Source organism: Teleopsis dalmanni, chromosome 1 (genome assembly GCF_002237135.1).
Source record: "Teleopsis dalmanni isolate 2A chromosome 1, ASM223713v2, whole genome shotgun sequence".
Taxonomy (NCBI): domain Eukaryota; kingdom Metazoa; phylum Arthropoda; class Insecta; order Diptera; family Diopsidae; genus Teleopsis; species Teleopsis dalmanni.
The window spans coordinates 83,311,448-83,335,082 of record NC_051846.1 but is presented as its reverse complement, the minus strand read 5'-3'; the positions used below and the strand labels follow the sequence as shown (position 1 = coordinate 83,335,082).

The 23,635-nt window shown below is 27.9% G+C and overlaps 2 protein-coding genes across 2 annotated transcripts in view; one reads left to right on the top strand and one right to left on the bottom strand.

Moving 5' to 3' along the window:
- LOC119685958 (glycosyltransferase 25 family member-like) overlaps positions 1–23,635 on the bottom strand; it is a 38,526-nt gene that overhangs the window by 2,703 nt on the left and 12,188 nt on the right. The window lies entirely within an intron of this gene.
- Positions 10,639–23,635, top strand: part of LOC119668466 (frizzled-2) — a 32,565-nt gene continuing 19,568 nt past the window's right edge. The window contains exon 1 of the mRNA XM_038077975.1: positions 10,639–10,699. The gene's annotated coding sequence lies outside the window, so the exon portion shown is untranslated. The remainder of the gene's footprint in view (positions 10,700–23,635) is intronic.

Sequence of the window (23,635 nt, the reverse complement as noted above, 5' to 3'; positions counted from 1 at the left end):
ATTTGATATATACAATGTTTGTATTTTTATGTTTTTAATTAAATTAAACCTGCTGATTTAAGAATTTCAACAAAAAAGCAAAAAAAAGTATATATAATAAACTAAGCAAATATGCAAATATTTTTAAAACAACAATAATTACTGCTGTTTTTTTATCAACACTTAAGTATACAACAATTTAGCATCAAAAGAAACAAATATAAATATTTATTTAAAAATTAATGATTTAAGTATCTTTTAATTAATGAGTTTAGCAAAAGTACACAAACCGAAATATTTGGTTATTCTAATTAACATTCGATAAATTCTGTTTTTCATTTCTCAAAGCACAACGATCAGATACAAAATATATCAAGCCGATTCGAACAGAATTTGATTCCTGGAATTTTGATGAAAGAAAAAAATAAATTTGAAAATTCATGTTAAAAATAAAAAGATCTTCTTAAAACTAGGTTCAGCAGTCTGCTCAAATATCAACAAAAAAGTTCGCTTTATTCAAGCAAACAACCTGTCAGTTTGAATGACTAATTAAGCACATACTACTCCGTACACAATATATATACTGTATCGTATTAAGATACAAGTAACAGATACAAAAAATTTGCGCAGCATATGGCAGCCAATTAATTAAATTCTAATTTATGGCATAATTTTGTGAGTAGGAGAAATATTGTCAACAAAAAATGAATTATTTAATTTAGTTAGGCAGTAGGGAGAAGCTATCTGCACATGCTGTTCGTTCATTCCTTAAAAATGAAGTTTAAGGAAAAATTTTCTGAGAAAAATGTCACACTTTACACAGTTCAATTGGGCAACTCCCAATTGTATACCAGGAAGGCGTGTGCAAATGTGACTGGCATTTATTTCAAATAAAAATGGAATGTGCACATAATCTTGTACAGAAATATTCATAAGTTTTTAGCAAAAACCAAAGCAGACAGTCATTAAAAAAACATAAATAAATAAATAAAAAGTATCAATAACAAAATGTTTAATTTATGAGCTTATAAAATTTATGAGTTTTAAAATTCAAGCCACCATTATTGCATACCCACATATACCTACATCGTACATATTCATACAAACGAAAAAGTGTGTTTATAAGATTTTGTTGCAATTTAAATTTAAATGCTATAACAACATAATGAATATGTATTTTATAAGATACAATATAAAACAAACACACAGATTGCCACAACCAAAGAGAGCACAAAATGGTTGAAGGCAAAAAAAGTCTTTAAAATTCCAAAGAATCTTTTTGTTTTTCAACGCTCAGCAGATACTACTAAAAAGCGTGCATCGAAAAACAAACAGAAATTAATTAAGTTCTGTTCTTCGATATTGTCCATATAGTAACACAAAAAAGTTAAAAAAAACTGGTTGAAAGATACACAGATCCAAATAATGAAATTATATGTTTTATTTTGCACAACATGATGCAGGAAACAGCGCAGTAGTATGCATTCAGATTTCGTATGAAGATAATGCGTCCGTCTAGTGAATGCAGTAACGAGCCATTTACAAGGCACTAACTTGATTACTTCAAATGATAAAGTATACATAATTATATGCGTAAATATTTTCAACTGCCAATTCGTTGTTCCAGTGAGGTAAGAACAACGGTCATTAAGTAAGTGACTGATCTAATAAACAAACAAACGGTTTGAAGTAGAGGATTGAAGTACGCACAAATGCTGTAATGCAAATAGGCGTTAACGAAAGTAAAATCCCTCAAACTACTTACAAAAATTTGTTTGGTACATATATACAAGTATATATACATACAAGTGTTGTTGAAGCATATAAAAAACTATGTATGCTAACCCTTATATTTTTCATATTCTGAATAAAAATCAGAACATCAATTTTGTATATTCCGATCAACCAAAATAGTTATAGGTATATTATTTTAAGTCATTATAATGTTAATCATTACATATTTTATTTAACTTTATTTTTTTTTATATAAATATACTTTATATAAATATAAAAATTAATATTTATTTTTAACGTTCGAACATATCACTAACTTAAAAAAAAAAAAAAAAAAAAAAAATAATACTCATAGTCATATATTAAGTAAGGTATATGTAAGGTCAAATATTATAGATTTTAGTAAACAAAGGCAGTTAGTTTGTTTTGGATTATTTGAATGCCATGAATGAGTTTAGGTTTTAATAATTAATATTAGTTTTTTTTAAGTTAAAAATTGTTTGAATTCCACTTTAAGTATCCGCATTATATCATATTAAACACCAAAAGAAACGAACTACCTTTTCTGTTTAAAGTAACTTGCTACTCAATCTATTTAATTTGAATATGATTATTTACAGTTTGAGTATTGCGCTTTTAGTTATAATGATGTTAATTATTGAATTGTTAGTACTAGGTTTTTTAAACAAACACAATTTTAAATTTTAAATTTTTCAATATTTAATATGTATATATAATTAATCTTGTTTTTATATAAAACTTGTTTTTATATAACCTTTTCTGAATTTCTTTATCTATTTCAATTTCTTTCTTTATATCTTTCTTAAAGTTTCGCTCTGCATGCATTTTCTTTCTCTCTCTACCATTTACTCATTCTACCGCATCTTTTCTCTTCCTTTCTCTCTTACTTTCTTTCTCTCTCCGTCCAATGTTGCTGTCTTTCTATGTACCTTTTTTATTCTTTTAATCTCTTTCTTTCTCTGTGTTAAAAATCATATTCTACTTTTTCTCTCGATCGCCTTACTGTCTTACTCTCAATCAGGTGGAGTACTGTATATTTTTTTTCCTCTCTCTTTTCATACCTCACCATATATTTATCCCTTTTTACTCTCCATTCGCCTTATCTTATTGTTTTACTCTCTTCCTTGTTACGTCATTTTTCTATTTTTGTGTCTTTCTTTTTTTTGTTTCTTTGTAATTTTTATCTAATTTTCTCTTCGTTCTATCCCTTTACGAAGTGCGCACTATTTTGTATAAAACGGAAGTATTTTTTGACATTTGTTTTTTCTCTCTTTCTCTTTCATCCTTAATATTTTTCTGTCTCTCTCTATCTCGCTCTCTCTCTCTCTCTCTCTCTCTCTCTCTCTCTCTCTATCTCTCTCTCTCTTTCACTTTTTCTTTCTACCTCTGTTTTTCACTTTCTCTCTCCTTTTCAATCTCTCTCTCTTTGCCATATCCCTATGTGTAATCGATCTGTTTTTGTACAATATTTTGATGCCAGGATCTTCTGCCGTTTGTTGCTACAAACTTTAAGCGTTGTCCCTCCATTTCTGTCCCTTAAAGGCGTACTTATTCAGTTGGTTTACGGTTGTCTCCTCTCATTTTGTGAGCACACCACTCTAGTCGGTTTCGCTATACATTGTGACCGAAAGGTTTTCGGAAATTCTCATTTAAAATTCGCGCGCTGTATATTTTTCGATATTTTAAGTTTATGTAGATACACAGATGCAGAACGCTGCTCCTTTTGGAGTTCAACTGTTTCTGGATTCGTTTGTAGGACAGTTCGTTTACGGCAGCTGTTGAAACCAGTTCACCTCAGTAGTGCGTTGCGAAAAAAACAATGGAAAAAAATATTGAACAAAGAGTTTGCATCAAATTTTGTTTTTCGAACGAAATTTCGTGTGCAGAATCGTTGCGAATGCTACAAAAGGCTTATGGGGAATCAGTTTTATCGAAAACTCAAGTTTATGAGTGGTACAAAGCCTTTCAGGACTGTCGTACGACCGTCGAAGACATGCCGCGTTCTGGACGACCTTCGACCTCTACCACCGACGAAAACATTGAAAAGGCAAAGGAAATCGTGTTCAAAAATCCTCATGTGAGTGTTAGAGAGATAGCACGAGAGCTAGGCATCGGTCGTGAGATGGCTCGTTTGATTTTGGTGGACAATTTGTGTATGCGACGTGTCAACGCCCGGCTTGTTCCGATTCACCTCAATTTGTTCAACATTATCAACGATTTTAAGGCCAAACATTCAATAAATACCATCGAACAGCCACCGTATTCACCTGATCTTGCACCGTGTGACTTTTTCCTGTTTCCCAACCTCAAATTACCACTCAGAGGAACGCGTTTTGAATCCATAGAAGACGTAAAACAGAATTCGCAGAGGGAACTCAAAGCCATACCGGAAAGCGCCTATAAAAAATTGTTTTGATGATTGGAAGAAACGTTGGCATTTGTGTATCGCTTCTAATGGAGCATATTTTGAAGGAGAATATAAAATAAATATTGATGAAGGTTAAGAATTTTGCGTTTTATTTAAAATTTCCCGAAAACTTTTCGGTCACAATGTAGTTTTTTTTATAAATGTGTTTCATCTATTTAGTGTGATATCTCACATAAGAAAAAAAAAATTAAATTTAAATAAATAAAAATTTTTTTTTACTTTGGTAAAATATTCCATAATTACAATTTTTATAAAATTAAAAAAACAAAATAACATATCTATATTATAATATGACCATATGGTATATATATATAAAAATAGAAAGTATATGGCTTAATTTTTTTGTACAAAATAATATAAAAACTAAAAGTATTTAAGCAGAATTTCAATTCATCTGCTCATTAATTTCTCACCCATGTGTCTTCATTGCTTCGTTGCAAGTTGCACGTTTCCAATTAAAAAGTCTGCTGCAACTAATGAACCTAAAGATATCAATCAGCTCCACGTTAACCCTTAAAACCGCAAGTGAGCAAGCAACACTAAAAGTTAATTTAGAATGAAAAAAATGTCAAGCTAATTAAAATGATTTTCAAAATAAAATAAACGAACTGTAGGAATAAAATTTAAAATCTAAATAAGAATTTAAATATATATACGTATATCCACACACCATTTTATATATGTGGAAGATACTTTTTTGTTACCAATTTCAGTTTTTACGACTGTTTTGTGCATGTGCCTTGCTGTGCATATATATTATTGCATCTTCTACATTCCCTGTGTATCCACAGATAGAGCGCGCAGATGAAGATGCAGTAACTTGACTACAAGATGCTGACTTAAGATTTAAGCATAAAATTTAATTTAAATGAAAATTTAAACTAACATAAAAAACAACAAACTTTATACACACGTAAAAGTATATAAAAAAATACAAAAATAAAATGTGATCAAAATATCAGCCATACCAGTGCACAACTCCAAACCAAGAATCATACAAACGAATCCAGAAACAGTTGAACTCCAAAAGGAGCAGCGTTCTGCATCTGTGTATCTTTGTTTCCATAAAATATTTAAGACACATGCGTTGCGCGTTGATTTCTTTTTGTGTATGACGCTTCAGTCGCGTGTGTTTTTCTAACATACATAACATTGCAGATATATGTTCGTATAAATATGCATATCCAGATTGCAATCATTTTGTTAAATTTAGTTTATTTAGTAAATTTGAAAGGTCAAGACGCAAACTGCATTGAAATATTATTCTCAATAATATTGATTATTATATTGCATATGCAATTTAGTCATTGTGAAAGTCTTGGTTTAAAATCCCAAAAGAATTATAGATCAATATTTAAGAAACTATTTTCAACAACAAAAATTCATATGAAACTAGTCTGCTTGATTCCTAATAAATCCATTGCGTGTCACCCTATCTAGTTCTACTAAAAAATATAAATATACGTAAAAGAAATTCTTATTTTTTTCTAAAGTTTGTCAGCTTCATATCTTCAAGAATATTTTCATAAATTGACATTATTTATTTTTTCCTTAGAAAAATATAGTGTCTCTAACGGCTCGACGAAATACCTTCATGAAATGTCTTACTGCAAACATAGTATAGGCTTAGGGGATTGAAATGTTACCTATTCAAGTGATCATGACTTTTTTGTGTGAAACTATTTTATATTGATTCAAATTACAAACATTTGTAGAAATAATCAAAATTCCATAATTCATTAACTCTAGCTCGATATGACCACCTTTTGGCTTGATTATGGCCTTTAAACGGTTGAGCTGCATGCTTCACGAATGTGATCTTACGATATGGCTTTCTTCAGCATATCCATAGTGGCATATTCCTTAGTCCTCACCTTGATCTCCAAAATGACCCAGATGACAGACAGATATATAGCCAGACCATCAACAGACACATACCATATATATAGCCAGACCTTCAACAGACATATTTTACAATAATTTGAAAAGTTAAATATGTACTCTCAAAAAACTTATCACGCTTTATTTTTCTTGTAGGAATTTAAACTATATATATAATATATCCGGCTGAAAAATAAAAAGATGCTAAGCTAATCTTTTCAAAATTTACAGGAGTGTGGAAAAATTTAATATTTTTTTTTGTTCTTTAATATTTTTGAAAATCTAAAACACAGCTTTTGTGTTGGGTCAGTACTTGCTTTAAATAAAATAAATAAATAAAAGAAATCCATAATTTTTCGATTATACAATATATAGTATTAGACACTTTTCTTATAAGCACATTTTCGTAAAAATTATTATGTTAATTGGACCAAACACCTTTTCACTCTGAGCCAATGATATAATAAAATCTTAATCTCTATTTTTCTTGAGTTAGTGGTATGTTCGAACGTTAAATATAAATATTAATTTTTATATTTATATAAAGTATATTTATATAAAAAAAAATAAAGTTAAATAAAATATGTAATGATTAACATTATAATGACTTAAAATAATATACCTATAACTATTTTGGTTGATCGGAATATACAAAATTGATGTTCTGATTTTTATTCAGAATATGAAAAATATAAGGGTTAGCATACATAGTTTTTTATATGCTTCAACAACACTTGTATGTATATATACTTGTATATATGTACCAAACAAATTTTTGTAAGTAGTTTGAGGGATTTTACTTTCGTTAACGCCTATTTGCATTACAGCATTTGTGCGTACTTCAATCCTCTACTTCAAACCGTTTGTTTGTTTATTAGATCAGTCACTTACTTAATGACCGTTGTTCTTACCTCACTGGAACAACGAATTGGCAGTTGAAAATATTTACGCATATAATTATGTATACTTTATCATTTGAAGTAATCAAGTTAGTGCCTTGTAAATGGCTCGTTACTGCATTCACTAGACGGACGCATTATCTTCATACGAAATCTGAATGCATACTACTGCGCTGTTTCCTGCATCATGTTGTGCAAAATAAAACATATAATTTCATTATTTGGATCTGTGTATCTTTCAACCAGTTTTTTTTAACTTTTTTGTGTTACTATATGGACAATATCGAAGAACAGAACTTAATTAATTTCTGTTTGTTTTTCGATGCACGCTTTTTAGTAGTATCTGCTGAGCGTTGAAAAACAAAAAGATTCTTTGGAATTTTAAAGACTTTTTTTGCCTTCAACCATTTTGTGCTCTCTTTGGTTGTGGCAATCTGTGTGTTTGTTTTATATTGTATCTTATAAAATACATATTCATTATGTTGTTATAGCATTTAAATTTAAATTGCAACAAAATCTTATAAACACACTTTTTCGTTTGTATGAATATGTACGATGTAGGTATATGTGGGTATGCAATAATGGTGGCTTGAATTTTAAAACTCATAAATTTTATAAGCTCATAAATTAAACATTTTGTTATTGATACTTTTTATTTATTTATTTATGTTTTTTTAATGACTGTCTGCTTTGGTTTTTGCTAAAAACTTATGAATATTTCTGTACAAGATTATGTGCACATTCCATTTTTATTTGAAATAAATGCCAGTCACATTTGCACACGCCTTCCTGGTATACAATTGGGAGTTGCCCAATTGAACTGTGTAAAGTGTGACATTTTTCTCAGAAAATTTTTCCTTAAACTTCATTTTTAAGGAATGAACGAACAGCATGTGCAGATAGCTTCTCCCTACTGCCTAACTAAATTAAATAATTCATTTTTTGTTGACAATATTTCTCCTACTCACAAAATTATGCCATAAATTAGAATTTAATTAATTGGCTGCCATATGCTGCGCAAATTTTTTGTATCTGTTACTTGTATCTTAATACGATACAGTTTATATATTGTGTACGGAGTAGTATGTGCTTAATTAGTCATTCAAACTGACAGGTTGTTTGCTTGAATAAAGCGAACTTTTTTTGTTGATATTTGAGCAGACTGCTGAACCTAGTTTTAAGAAGATCTTTTTATTTTTAACATGAATTTTCAAATTTATTTTTTTCTTTCATCAAAATTCCAGGAATCAAATTCTGTTCGAATCGGCTTGATATATTTTGTATCTGATCGTTGTGCTTTGAGAAATGAAAAACAGAATTTATCGAATGTTAATTAGAATAACCAAATATTTCGGTTTGTGTACTTTTGCTAAACTCATTAATTAAAAGATACTTAAATCATTAATTTTTAAATAAATATTTATATTTGTTTCTTTTGATGCTAAATTGTTGTATACTTAAGTGTTGATAAAAAAACAGCAGTAATTATTGTTGTTTTAAAAATATTTGCATATTTGCTTAGTTTATTATATATACTTTTTTTTGCTTTTTTGTTGAAATTCTTAAATCAGCAGGTTTAATTTAATTAAAAACATAAAAATACAAACATTGTATATATCAAATTATTTATATTTTATTATATGCTATAAACGCGAGATGTAATTATTTTTTTTTGTGACTATATACATATTATATATCAACAATGCTGCAACAGTTTTTATAGCAAAAAAAAAAAAAGTATTATATATATGCATTATGTGTAAATTAAGATATAATCCAGATAAGTAGTTTATGGGCAAATTACAACGGTTTTGCATTTCCAAAATTGGGAATTGAAAACTGACAAAAATTGCAATTAAATATAATTTTGAGTTAACCATAGAGCTGTTTAAGATACTACCAAAAACCACACAACTGTGGTAATATTTCAAAAATTTTTATGTTCAGTTCAGTTTGTTTGTATTGGGTCAATCTAATATAAATTAGTGACTATGCAAACCAGAATCTATAAAATTATTTCCGCAGATCCATTCGTTACCTTAAAGTACGGGCATAGAATAATCTTAGTATGATGTATAGGATACGCTGATTCAATCTTCTTAAGTTCTTCGTTAAGCGTGTCTTAACACACTGGATTGAATTACTATTAATCAAAAACTTTGGACTAAAAATCTTTAGGTTAAAAAACATTCTCACATTTTAAATTTTCGACTTAGGAAAATCTTTTTTTCTAAATAGATTTGAATCTTTTAGGATATCAATTACTGGTCTTAGAGAAAGTGTTTCGCATGTTTGTTCAAAATTTGTTGGTTTTTTCCGGTATTATGTTTTTGTACTATTAATATATTTTTGCGCAATTTTTAATTAATCAAAAAATTAAAACTTGTGGTTTATCTCTAACTAAACACTACAAGTGCAGGAAAAGAAAAAATTCAAGAAAATTCTAAGTATATTGTTAAAACAAAAGACAAAAAAAGAATGAAACAATAAGTACAATAAGGAAATCGAAATCAAAGAAATTCGCCGACACTTGCTTATCTGACAAAAGCTTTGAAGCTATTGTATACGTACCGCACCATTATGTTGTACCCCTAACCTAAAATCCTAATAAGTCACGCGTTCTTTCAATTTCTTGTTTTTCACTTCAGTTTGTTTTACTTCATCTGCTGTGGGGCTACTGATTAAATTTAACTCGGAATGTATCTAAAGACAAACAATATCTTACCGTTAAAATAAATATAACACAACAAAAACAACAGAATTAAAAAAAAAGAAAAAGTTAATTAAATTGTAGTCTGTAATCTCATAACTCAAGGAATCTCGTGCGACAAACTCGACGCATTAATGCTTAAATCAAGTTGGATATAAATGTGGGTCTTACTTAATACTCATGTATACGCAGTATCTGTGTGCGATGCTAGACAAAGACTCTGAATTAGCGTGCGTTGGTGGCATCAAGCTTATAACACCGTACTTTATTTTATACTTATATTTATATATATATATATATAAGTATAATGGAGCACATTGTATTGTAGTTGTTGGTTTTTCTTATTGCTAATGATGTTAATTTTATTGTTGTTGTCTGTAAAGTTATTGCACCAGCGATATTCAAAAGCATGCGTATACATCTAATTTACTTAACCTGTGAAAACTACGCACCTCAGTCTTGTATCTGATATTTACCGAACTAAGTACCGTGCTTTATTTCATGTAAATTAATATTCATTTCTTTTGCATTGATAACACAGAGAAAAGTGTAAGCGCAGTTGACAAGGGTTAACTTATTTACCTCTTTATTTTATAACTTAAATTAAAAGAAAACAAAATATTTATATTTCTACAACCCTTTACGTAAATATTTAATACATACATGGGCTTTGATACACCGACTAAGATCTTCGAAGGTATTATTTGAAAAGAATAAGACTATAAATATTTTTTTTTTTCAATAGAAAAATTTTAAAGTAGTGTATATACTATATAGTATGTAGTCAATGAAAGCAATAGTTATGTACTTAAACATTGAAAAAATTAATATATAATATATTTATTTGTTCTGTGTTAGAAGTGAAGACTGTCTAAAAATATAATATAATTAATTTATTAATATATTATAATTTAATTTAATTTTTATAATAATTAATTTATATATATTTCAGCTAATTCAAATCTAATTGCAATTTCTCTTCTGTTTCAGAATTTAACTGCTCGTCAAGTCGTTTAAATAAGCTTTCCCATCAATATGGAAAAAATGGTAAGTTACTAAAAACTATATAAAAATCTTTAACTGTCCATATAAAAACACTCCCAAATATCAAATATGTAATTTTGTTTAAAACTTTGCATATAATTGCATTCTATTTTTGCTCTAACATTGAAGAGATTGCTTTTTTGTGGCAAAAAATTGCAATCGTAAAATTTTACCTTGCACAAGTACTGTACAGTGCTGTTAAGTATAGTACGAATAGTTGGCTCCATTACATTTTGCTGGTAATGTTAGTACTACTCCGAAGACGTTTTGCTGCCCCAAAGCGACTTGTTGCCCATTGTTAGCACTTTTATGTTTATATTAACTTTTTATATTCTTATTTTCTGATTTACTTGTTTATGTTTAAATTTTTAGCTTTTATTCCTATTTTTATTCGTATTTTTATTTTCGTTCACGTGGAGTTGAGTACACTTCTCGTTTAACATCTTTACCACTTTAAAGTTAACGAGCTGTTGACTTCTTTCTTATTCTTCTTCTTATTCGTATGGGTTTTCTTATGCTCGTTTTAATACGGCACATCCTTGGATGCATTTTGGTTGAACATCTTTAGTTCACTCTTTTTTTTTTGTTATATATTTTTATTCTCTTTTTTTGTGAGTCCTATTATTATTTTTTTTTTTTGTGTTGTTGTTTTTTGTATCTTTTTATATTATTGTTATTGTTGCTGTTGCTGTTGCTGTTCTCGATGTTCAAGTATGTGGAAGGCGTTTTAACGTAGTTAGCATGCCGTCTGTACGGTCTGATTGCCAAAGGAGATACTCATCACCATTGTAAATTTCATATTGAAACCAACGAAAATGTATTTTTTAGGAATATTCTTTCTTTTACGTACATATACCGGCATATATAAATACATGCCTTGAATTGAAGCTATAAAAACAAAAAAAAATTTAGATAAATATACAAACATTTTATTCGAAAATAGTATTTGCTTTCGACTTTGATTTTAGTGCATGAAAAGTAATAAAAAATTTATAAAAGTTACCAAAGAAAACGTAAATCGTTTTAATTTGAAACTAAAATATTTAGTGACTGAAACTGATTTTATTGGGTAAAGTTCAGATTTTTATTAAACTAATCCCAATCAGTTGAGTTTCTAGTTAAAGCAGCTATATTAAAAATAAGCTTTAAATAAAATATAAAACTTTATTCTAATAAAAATAATAATTTTGAAATTTTACCTATCTTAAATTATTAAATAAACTCATATAAAGTTTTTAGAAAAATTTACTTACAATTTTTTTCTCATAATTCCTATAATTTAAAAATATTTAATGTATATTTGGTAAAAAAAAAATTTTTTTCTACATATATTAGTCGTAAATACGCTCCTGTAACCCTTTAGCTGTCATCTTTGTATATTTCTTTTCCGTTATGTATATAATTTTCCCCATTTTGTAATATTTTTCCTCCCAAAGTTTTCATTTCAACAGCAACATTAGTTAGAAAAACACCAAACGCCCGCTCAACGGGTGGTTAGCAGTCAACACTTTTGCCCGACTTGTTTATTTTCCATGTGCCTCCATTGGCTTCAAAAAGAAACGTTCAAGAAGAAAAATGCGTTTTTAAAGCAAATTTCCTTTTTGAATTTCTCAAATAATATTACGTATAAGTATTTCTATTTACATATGTGCTGTTGTAGTTTTTTTTTTTTTCTTGATTTTATATTCCATTCCCAACCATGTGTTGTGTATATGTAAATATCTTAATGAGGCTGCCTTTCAAAATTTTAAAAATAAAGAAAATATTATTTCATTGAAATATTGACAAGTTCATTAATGTCAATAAATGTTGATTTAACAACGTTTTAAAGGAAAATTATCTATCAATAAAACTCGAAATGTAACATACAACAACCACGTATTAATATTTACAGTTCAAATGCGACATTAACTATGAATCACACATTGTATCTTTGGAAATTTGTTTTCCTTCTTCAGAAACTTCAGAAACAGAAAAAGGAATAATTTCAAGTATGCTATTTGCATTTTTTTTATTATAAATAAATTTTAATTTATTGCATGTCAAGTGAGTTTAATAAAATGCATTAAATTTTAATATTTTAGTAACATACTATCAATAAAAAATTTAATCACATCACATCTTTACAATTTGCAAGTAGTTTTAATAATATTTTTATATTCATTTAAATTGATAAATACCTAATAAGTCATATAAAGTTGTCAATCGATAAATTATCTAATAATATTTATTAGAAAGCTCTTCTAAAAGGTATTATAAAAGCTAACATATATATTTAGTATATGTTGTCAACTATGTAACAAATGATAGCAAATTTTTTTTACATAGAACTACAGAAATATGACCGTATATTCAGTATGTTCTTATATATCTCGGGAAAGAACTTGTTTATTACAATTAACTTATTTGGAATACTCTGTTTAAGTCTATAAAGGAATTAATAAAATTACACTTTTTTATGAAGTGTTTTGTCAAATTAATAGCTGATTAAGTTTTTCTAAAAAATGACAACAAATTAATAGAGTATAAAAAATAGCTACCTCTAATACAAACAAACTATTGAGGTAGTTTACTATTAACTTTCACACTACATTATTAGTTTTTATGAACTGTATACTATATATCATAGAAGAAACTTCTAATTTCTAATTTTATTATTTCTATATGTACAGAACAATTTTCCTTTATCGAGACACACATTTTTTCGTAGGATAAAAACCGCTCCACAACAATCCCATACAAAGAGTATTTAACCTGACGTTCTCAATAATATTCAAATATATATATATATACATAATTACAACTATCTATTTTTAAAAAGTCCTATGTACTTTAAAGTCAATCTTATAAATTGTTAAGGAAAATTACAATTCGTTTATTTTCTATAATGAATCAGTAATTGCATTATATATCTATTAACAAATCAGAAATATGTTACAGGCATATATATAGATTAAGCGTCCAATACTTACTAGGTTCTAATTAAAAATACTATATATTTTAAGCTGTGAATATTAACTAATAAAACTTGCAAATTAAGGAAATAATTGTGTATGTATTTTCCACGAATAATATTATTTATAATATACATTGTGACCGAAAAGTTTCCGGAAAATTTTAAATAAAACGCAAAATTCTTAATCTTCATCAATATTTATTTTATCTCCTTCAAAATATGCTCCATTAGAAGCGATTACACAAATGCCAACGTTTCTTCCAATCATCAAAACATTTTTATAGGCGCTTTCCGGTATGGCTTTGAGTTCCCTCTGCGAATTCTGTTTTACGTCTTCTATGGATTCAAAACGCGTTCCTCTGAGTGGTAATTTGAGGTTGGGAAACAGGAAAAAGTCACACGGTGCAAGATCAGGTGAATACGGTGGCTGTTCGATGGTATTTATTGAATGTTTGGCCTTAAAATCGTTGATAATGTTGAACAAATTGAGGTGAATCGGAACAAGCCGGGCGTTGACACGTCGCATACACAAATTGTCCACCAAAATCAAACGAGCCATCTCACGACCGATGCCTAGCTCTCGTGCTATCTCTCTAACACTCACATGAGGATTTTTGAACACGATTTCCTTTGCCTTTTCAATGTTTTCGTCGGTGGTAGAGGTCGAAGGTCGTCCAGAACGCGGCATGTCTTCGACGGTCGTACGACAGTCCTGAAAGGCTTTGTACCACTCATAAACTTGAGTTTTCGATAAAACTGATTCCCCATAAGCCTTTTGTAGCATTCGCAACGATTCTGCACACGAAATTTCGTTCGAAAAACAAAATTTGATGCAAACTCTTTGTTCAATATTTTTTTCCATTGTTTTTTTCGCAACGCACTACTGAGGTGAACTGGTTTCAACAGCTGCCGTAAACGAACTGTCCGACAGATCGCGCTCATTTTTGGCATAGTAATTAAGGACAGTGCTGCCAAACTACATAAACTTAAAATATCGAAAAATATACAGCGCGCGAATTTTAAATGAGAATTTCCGAAAGCTTTTCGGTCACAATGTAAATCATTGATTGCTAATAAAATTTAATCAATTGTATGTATAACTATTTCAGTTGCATTATTAATCTATAAAAATCACACCAATAATCAGGAAACTTGAGTCTATATTTATTATTCGTCGGTGAACCTAGACAAGATTATCAATATACGATAGAATTTTGAACAATATGGACTTCACCCTTGAAATTGTCGACGAACTAAATGTGAACTAATTTATTTTTTTTTCTTGTACTTTATGAAACTACATAAAGTGTAAAAGTTATTTTAATGGTTAAAAATAATTATTCTTTCTTTCTATTCGTTTTGAATCGTAACCTAAGGGTGTGAAGTTTAATATAACCGAACTACGAATTTAAATGTACTGAAATGTGAATGTTGGACACATATGGCTGATTGATTGGGTTTAGCGATGGCAGGATATCCTCCTATGTTTAAGTAACTCATTAGTACCGTTTGGTTTTCATCTGATCATAAATATTTATGTTTTAAAACCCACCTACGCGATTGTTAAAAGAGAATATATTAAAGTCCATCAGGTTTATTTGTTCATAGTGAAATGTCAGAATTTTAAAACGCGCATTTATAAGTAATATAATACTATATTACTTAAAAGTTTCAACTAAATGTATTTTAGTGTAAATTATTTTTTTTAAACTTTTATTTTTTATTGTTGAATAATAAATGGTTAAAATCGTGACTTGCAAAAATATACCTATAAAAGACATTTTTCTATTATTATCTGAACCACTAAACCGAATGATAATATATAATATATAAGTTTTTTAATTATTACCGGGTTTATATGTTATCGTTTATTTAACACATAAAATTATAAAAAAAAATTTTTAAATAAAAAATTTGCAGTTGTTAATATTAATTTGTGTTTTTATAAAAATTAAAATATAATTAAAATATTTAACACAAAATAATAAGTGTAAAAACTTGTCTTTAATTTTATGCGTTAAATAAACAGCCTCAGCCCGTTAATAATTAAACAACTTATAGGAAATTGGTGGTAATCAATTAATTAAAATATATAATACATTTATAAGCAATTAGTTGAACTTAAATATACTGATTTCGATGTGATACTGTAATCTCTCTGGATATTTCATGTTTCATTTATAATCTTTTAATATATCTTATAAGCAAATACCTTCATTTTCTTGGGATTGTCATTTCTACCTAAATGAATACATTGAGGTTAAAGACATCCTTACAATTAAATGTGAGCCTTAGTTTCAGCATACGTTCTACTAAATTTTTTTTTTGCCGTCTGTAATTATAGTGCCAAATCCGTTTTTACATTATTAAAGATGTCCCTCTGTGCGACCCTATTTTCCTTTCAAGTTTCCACTTGCCTCTTATATAAATATGCTTATTTATTTAATATATTTAAGAAAAAATTGTTTAAATTTTACGCACTATAATTATATGTATTTGGTTTTATTTATTATTCTTATGAATGATTTATTTGACATGATTTTAACATATCTTTAACCTCAATTTTTTTTTTTTTTTTTCAAAGAATTTTTATATTTTTTTTCACTAATAACTGTAAAAGCACCCACCTTAAATTTGAAAAAAAAAATATTTTTTTGTTTTAAAATTTTTTATTAATTATTCTATTTGGCAACAAAATACTTAATTTATTTAAAAAAATATTTCTAATTGAAAATTCGTTAAAAAGAGATGAAGCCGCTTTTGTATGCTCACACAATACAATTTAAATTGTACTATTAAGTTTGATAAGAAAAATGTACAATTTATGTTTTTTCCATATTAAATTATTGCTTTGTTAAATTGTTTAAGTAGAGACATGGGTAACGAGACATGTTAAGAATTTTTAATTTTTAAATGAAAATAAAAAGTGGACCGACAGTGAGCCCATAGTGCCTTCTTGCGTGCATTTAATACGTAAAAATACGTAAGTACACAGCAGAAATGACACATGTCATTGCCACTAAAACATTCGTTTTTTTAAGTAAACCAAGAAAACAAACAAAATAATAATAACAATAAATAAATAAATTAAATATTATTTAATAAAAATATGCATATTGGCCGGCAAGCATAAGATATGTGCCGTGTCTTTAGCTACTATTATGTGTTTTATAAAAAAAATTTTTTTATTATTTTTTGTTTATATATTATTATTTTTTTTTTGGATAAATATATGCACATTTTTGTGTAGTTTTTCAGCATTTGAGATTTTATTTTTTTTGAATTTTATTTGACTTTTTAAGCTTAAATTATTAAAATTTAATTCAGTGCTTTGCATGCAAATTACTTATAAACTCGTTTCGCATATTAAATAAGCATTAAAATATTATAAAAACAACCAAAAAAATATTTCTCACCTTTAAGTGAAGTTTTTATTTTTATTACAATTAATTTATACATTTGGGTTAATTTTTTTTATATGGAATAAATAACATAAATTTCTTATTTAATAGAAACTAATATATTTGGTAAATATAAATTAAATTTATTTATTTATTATTAAATTAAATTAAAATAATGTTGTTTTTTTAAGGGGCTAATTGGTTAATAGTTAAATAATAAACTTTTTGAAAAAATTTTATTTGTTTTTAAAAGATTTTATTTTAACCTATATTTCGGCTATAATCTATAGTAATCATCAGGGTACTATGATGATGCCCTAATGATGACTATAGATTATAGTCGAAATATGGTCGAAAAACAAATAAAAATGTTTTAAAAAGTTTATTATTTAACTATTGACCATTATTATTATTATTAAAAGAGAAGAGATCGTGCACTACTACCTAAAAGAACTATTGTGTCCCTTAATCGGGTTGGAGTGTTTTTCCAAGTCCGATTTCTTTAATAAAAGACAGTATAGAGCCTACCTTTCCTAGTCTTGAATCCTTATGATTCATAAAATACCCTCCTAGGTGTTTCTTCCGCTTGTGCATCAATACCGGGTACTCCCTAAGCATATGGTATGCACAGTTTCTCTCTCTTCTCTACAGTATCTGCAGTCTAAGTTGGATTGAATTCCTAACTTCGATAGATGGTTATTCAATCTACAGTGATCGGTCAATAATGCAATATTTGAAGCGTTTTAGGTTGAAAGTCTTTAACAGCATTTTAGATTGTGGGAGTCTTGGTAGCCTTTCCCAATAGAGTTGTCTTTTTGTTTCCTCTGCGCCATTCATAAGAATGGTTAGAATTCCTTTGCCTAGACCACAGAATGGTTTTGGGTCTATCTTTCTTGTAGCTGCGCCTCTTCTTGCAAGTTTGTCTGCCATATCATTGCCTTGGATACCTGCATGTCCCGAAATCCATATTAGGTACACCTGATTGTTCCCCGTAAAAAAAAACAAAATTATTATTAAAAACATATGGTCATTAAAACAATAAATTATTAAATTAAAATTAAATAAATTTATCAATTTTCTTAAATTTAAAATTGGTATTTCTACGCAGTGATACACTATATAGTGAGCATAGAGCATAGATTTCGATAATTGTGATTTTAATCAAACAAAAATAATTTCAATTCAATTTAACTGAAATTGTTGAGCACACCGTGTGGTTCCACATAAATCACAACAAAAAGTAAATATGCAGAGTTGCGCTATAATTGGTTAATTGGACTTTGCTTTGTTTGGTTGCTGCTGCTGCTGCTCTGTTGCTGCTCTGCTGCTGCAGACACATGCAAAGTGTTTCATAAATATTTGAAAATACACAAATTTTGTAAATATTAAAATTCCATAAATTTATGAATAATTGCTGTTTTGTGTGCCATAATTTATATTTTGGTTTCGGTTCATTTTAATTCAGTCAAGTTCATTTGAATGCGGCGCGTCGACCACAATATTTATTTTTTATACAGTGTTTTGCATAAAATATTATTTTATGTTTTTGGCCAAGTTAAGATATATATACTGCTTTCTCATTTTTATATTTTATATATTCATAACAATTTTTTTCACTTGAGTTGTGTTGGCACATAAAATAAAAAGCTTTCAAATGTTCAAAAAATTAACATTTTAATGATTAATAAATCTTTTGATTAACCATCAAACAAAAAAATTTTTTACGCAACTAATTGATTTTAATTATAAAATGAAAAAGTTCAAAAAAAAACACACAACACACACAAAATCCCATTAAAATCCATTAACTGAAATCTTAAACGCATATCAAACATTTGATTTACACAAGTATTTCTCTACTCTGGGAACAATAGTAAATGCCATCAAAATATATTAACAGAGCCAAAAAAAAATATACTAATATGTATATGTATTTATGTATATTAATATACATATATATAGAAATTAGTTTTAGCCATAATTTAACAATCACCACCCACAATGAAGCTGTAGCCTGCCATCGTCATTCTCGGATACAGAATGTCGATCAACCAACCGCAAAGTCAAATATTTGGGGATTATATAGACCAAAAAGAGCAAAACGTTCTGTAAGAATTTTTTTCAAATAAATTCTTATAAAATATGTATTATACAAAATTGTATAAAGCAGACAAAAGGACGTCATGATTGAGATGCAATTTAAAAGGCGAGCGTTAGAAAAATTTCAAAGTCAAATTGCTTGTAAAAGTTGTTACTAAATTTAAACTTAGCCAACCCGCCAACCCATATGAAATATTTTGTAAATGAAAAATGTTTCAAATATTCAACAGAATGAGTGAAAATATTTCAACGTGCGCTCATTAATATCATAAATTATTTTAAGTAATATTAAAGAAAACATTTTCGTAACAAACCATAAAAATTTAAACAAATTTTTGTTATTGTTTTTTTTTCGTTCGTCTTATGTTTTGTTATTAGGACGGACCGGCACATCAGGTGGGCACATAAATTTCACACATTATTAGTATTTCAACAAATTAGTTTCCGATAGATGTATACAAAATTTTTTGCTTCAAACGTTATATTAGAAAATTAGTGCTAACAAACGATAATTGATATAAAGAGTTTAATGTTTACAAAGATAAAATATGAATGGACTTGAAATTCTTCTTAAAGATGTTATATAAATTTTAAATTAATAAAATAAACTAATGTCAAAAAATTTTTTTAATACCTAACCGTAAAGTTCGAATATGTCAGAAGTATGAAATCAAAAATATTTCTACATTATTTTAAGATACGTTTAAAAATAATAATCACTTATTTCTAGATTGAAATTTTCACATTCACTTAATATAACTTATTTTCAAATCAAGAATAAATAATCTTCTTTTACTTAGATTTCAGCAACATTTATGCAGATAGGCGTGTTATAAATCAATTATTTACTATGTATTTAATAAATTTTTTAAACTATATATAACTATCACATTTAACTCATATACATATATATTATTTTGTATAGGAATTACTTAAAATAGTTAAACAATTTTTTTCATTTGTTGGATTAAACTACTTGAACTCATTAATAAAATCTAATATTTATTAGTTAATTCAATTAAATATTTATTATAAATTAAAAACTTCTTGAATCTAAAGAATCGTTAGACTAGCACAAAAAACGGAAAGACTGCTTTCTCTGCAAACAAACAGATAGACATCCTATCATTGCTAAATTGACACATATTGTGTACTGATCAAGCATATATGTTTCTATATAGTCTTTAACGTCTTCTTCTGACGTATTTTTTCAGTTACAGCATTCGTCATATACTAGCTATAAATTATATCAAATATCGAGTTAGGCTCCACTTTGTATAGTACTGTATTTCTAGAGAGAATCATAAATGAAGAGAATAATATCTAACTATTAATATATAAGAAGTTATAATATAACTTTATAAATAAATAGAAGTTATAATATAACTTCAATATATAAGCTATAATAACAAAAAGCTCTATATCATTATTTAAAAAGTTTCTTTCAAATGAAAAGTATTATTATGGTTTCATGATTTCATATCTAATAATCTGCAAAACAACGTTTCTACATGTTTAAATGCTAGATATCTTAGAGTACATAGTCTGAAGTTTGCATTTTTGCTAATAAATTCTACAATCAGCTGTTTAAAAGAAACATTCTCATAAAAAAAAGCATATAAGTCCATAGAAAGCGGTATTGAAGAAACGTTCAAATATTATATTTTAAATTTATGAATTAAGTGTTCCCAAATACTATTTGAAAAAATTTTTACATTTATGTAAAAATTTGTCTCTCTCTCTTTTCTCTCCCTACTTATTTTTTTCCACTTTCTTCTCCTTCTTTTCTTTCGCTCTTCTCTTTCTTCTTTTAAAAATATATAATTTTCTCCTTCTTTTTTTCTGCTTCACTTATTTCTATTTCACTCTCTTTTCTTCGCCCGTCTTTTTGTCACTAACCCCTTTGTTTTCTACGTTATTTTCCATCACTCAGCCTCTTTAGCTCGCTCTGTCTCTTATGCTCTCCCACCTCGCTTCATACTGCTGTAGTCTCTCTTCCTTTTCTCTCTGTTTCTCTTCTCTCATCTCACTATCTTGTCTCTCTTCTGTCTCTCTATCTTCTCTTTCTCTCAGCGTTTCTTTCTCTTTTGATCTTCTCACTTTATTATATTTCTCTCTTTGGTTTTCTCTCCCTTCCTTTCTCTTTTTCTCTATCTTATACGCTCTTTAATCTCACATTCTTCTGCTGTGAAATCTTTTTCCTTCAAGATTTTAGTCATGAGATTTTTAAATAAAAAAAACCGAAAGGTTTTAGTATATTGTATTTAAATATAAACAATTTAAAAAAAGTATTATTTTAATTGACGTTTTAATTAAATTCTTACTTCATTAGATTTTTCCATAAAATCGAAAAGGCAAAACATGTTTTCTTGAATTTCTCAAAAGTATTTAAGCTCAATCAGATTTAGTGTAAAATGAAAATCGCCTCATCAAGGCAATTTAAAACACAAACCATAAAATATATTTAAAATTTAATTAAATAAATTTCCAAATACTAAATCATAAAAAAATAAATAAAAATAAACACATTTCAATTTTACGAGCAAACGCACATGTGATATTTGCTGTCAATGCCTTCTAATAGCAAAACGGAAGAAGCCAGACAGACTACACAATAAAAAAATTTATGGGAAAATGCGAAATGCAGACAGATATAGATACATATTTTATATGTCCGGAACAGTAAAAGTGCGATGGCGATGGCGATGGCGATGGTGTAGCTTGCCTTAAAAAAATAAGCAAAAGTGATTCGTAGTATATGCCATACACACAAGGTACACAATAGGAGGATAGACACATGCTAAGACTTAAAAATAGAAGCAATAAACCTTTCCACTAAAGGGACGACTATTTGCTGCTACGAGCGGTTAAGAAAATCGTAAGATACGACTGTATGCATACAAAACGTCAGTGGGATTAGTATGAGTAGTTTTGATGTGATATGTGCTTGTCAGGAGGATGAAAGTTGTGATTTAAATGATAAACATAACGTAGGTAGATTTCGAGAAGGTTAAATAATGTTAATGTTAATGTATAATTCAAATAAAATTTTAAATTAAGAGAAGAGGATATTTCTATCATAACAAGCTTTTTATAAGTGTAAGAATGTTTTGTAATTAAAAAGTAATGAAAAATATTCATCGAAGATTTATTGTTTATAATCAATTTTTAATTTGCAGTTAGTTAATTGAAAATGAATAAAAAGAGAAATCATGCTACTAACCTTACCATTTTGCATGTGGTTTGCATCCATGTGCAAGTACATAAAACACAACTACACAATATTGGTGCCTTGCGTTTATCTTGCACATAAAAATGACACATCATAAATTTCCAACCTATCCATTCCTGGTTTTATTGCAATCGTCAATTCAAGACTTTTATTGCTGCCCGGTACTTAAATAATTGTTAGGGAATAAAACGTTTAATAAAAAAAAACACTTAAACTGACAAATTGTCAATGTAATGAAAGTGTTTGTGAAAATTTTCCAACACTTAAAAATGCATAAAAATTGTTTTGGACTCAAGGGCTTCCTACTAGTAAGTTTATAGAGCAAGCTAATAGCTAATCGGCTTCATCTAATGATACGCATGCATTGACCTCGCTCACCCCTCGATACGCACTCTACGCATACTATACGGCGATTGTATCTCTAAAATTGTAGTTGTTGTTGTATCTGCAGCACTATTTTACTTTTTTTTGACACCATAAATTTTGCTGCCCTCTTTGGAGATTATTTAATTTTTGGTATGTTTTTCTGATATAATTTCCTTTGACGGCAAAACTGGTATGTGGTTTGTTTTATTTGGATTGTAGATTGGCTTGCTTACCGATTAACGATAAGATGATGATTTATTTATTATTTATTATATATTGGATTTGAAATTTTGTGCTGCTTTCATAAATTTCAATTTTATGCTTAGTAATTTAACATTTTTGATCAAATAAAAAAACAAAACAACTCATAGATATTCGTATATTAGTGAATACAGTTACAGTATCCACAAACTTGAAACAATAAACAGAATTTTGGTAGTTCTAATAATAAATCAACAGATAAGAATTCTGCAAGTTGCCACAGTTTATATACAAAAAAAAAAATTACGAAATTAAATGGTAGAAACAGAATAACTTTTGTATGTACATAAAATACATAGACCTTCAACATAGTTTCTTGTTTATGCAAAGATTAACGATTATCTATTGCAGTTGTGGATTTTACTTATAAGTCCTAAATAATATATAAGTGCTATATAGTACTTACTATATACTATATTATGAAGTATGTTAGCAACTTTTTAAAGTTTCAAGTACGTTTAAAGAACAATGCAAAACTATCATAACATATCGAAATGGTTCCATGTCTCAATTTTTCGAATTTTCTAATAGAGTTGAATATTTACTTACTGTGCCCACTATGCAGTTTATCATAGACATTGTATCACTTAAAAGTCCTAAAAAGTAAGCGAAGACTGTCTGCA